We start from the raw sequence: 1,064 nt of genomic DNA, 5'->3' as shown, positions 1-1,064 counted from the left end.
TATCCCAATGATTAACTTAAGTAGCTCCAACAACTACTTTGACCCTTATTTGCCTCTCACATGTGAGTTGGCATGCAAATTAATCATTCCCACAAATTGGATTGTGGAGAAAATGCTCTACAAGTTATGCTTAACACTTTGCTTGATGAAGGCAAGTGTCATCACGAGGATTCCAATGAGCTATCATATGATCAATTTGGAGCTAGGGTGTTAGCTATAGGCCACCTTGAATAATAATAATAATAAATAATAGTATAGTAATAGTAATAATAATAGTAATAGTAATAGTAATAGTAATAGTAATAGTAATAGTAATAGTAATAGTAATAGTAATAGTAATAGTAATAGTAATAGTAATAATAATAATAATAATAATAATAATAATAATAATAATAATAATAATAATAATAATAATAATAATAATAATAATAATAAGGCCACGACTAAGATAGACACCAGATTGGTGTATGGGACCTCCTTGTTTGTATGACAAGGGACCTTCCTCTGCACAATGATTTAACTACTAAAGTCTAAGGAGGTGTACATATTCTACCTCACTCTGTATTTGAATGTGACCTCTTAGAAGGAAACACATTCTCTTAACCATTAGTAGCACACAAGTTGTACCCTTTAAAATTTGGACCATTTATTGATTTGTGTGTGTCATCCTTACACAGTGGCCATGCTAATATTATCTATATTGGTTAAGTTTTATCAGATGTATAACACATGTGAGTTAGAAACTGTTGTGTTTTGTTTGCATGGCACTTAGCACTTCCATGGTTTGCTAATTTTGGGCTCTAAGAGGTTGGCACGTGTGATAGGAGGCTCTATGCATGATATAAAACATAAAATATCTCACATAGAATCAAATGTAGTTTTCCACCTTTTTCTCATGCATTACTATGCCCGTGAGCCCCTTAGCTTGTTGAATTTTCGTTGAAAAAAAACCCTTCTTTTACCAAAATTTCAATGTGGCATATCAAGTATACATCATGTCAAAGAAAATGAGCTCTTGTTGAATTTTAGACCGAGAAGACCTATACATTTGGATTCATGAAATG

General features: G+C 32.0%; 1 pseudogene; it reads right to left on the bottom strand.

Annotated features, from left to right (window-relative positions):
- Positions 1-631: 631 nt before the first annotated feature.
- LOC149152814 (U6 spliceosomal RNA) lies at positions 632-729 on the bottom strand (annotated as a pseudogene).
- Positions 730-1,064: the final 335 nt, after the last annotated feature.

The sequence above is a fragment of the Pinus tabuliformis genome, chromosome 9 (genome assembly GCF_031772625.1).
Source record: "Pinus tabuliformis cultivar Carrire ecotype Pingquan chromosome 9, CPIR1, whole genome shotgun sequence".
Lineage (NCBI taxonomy): Eukaryota > Viridiplantae > Streptophyta > Pinopsida > Pinales > Pinaceae > Pinus > Pinus tabuliformis.
This window is presented reverse-complemented; position numbering and strand designations above follow the sequence as displayed.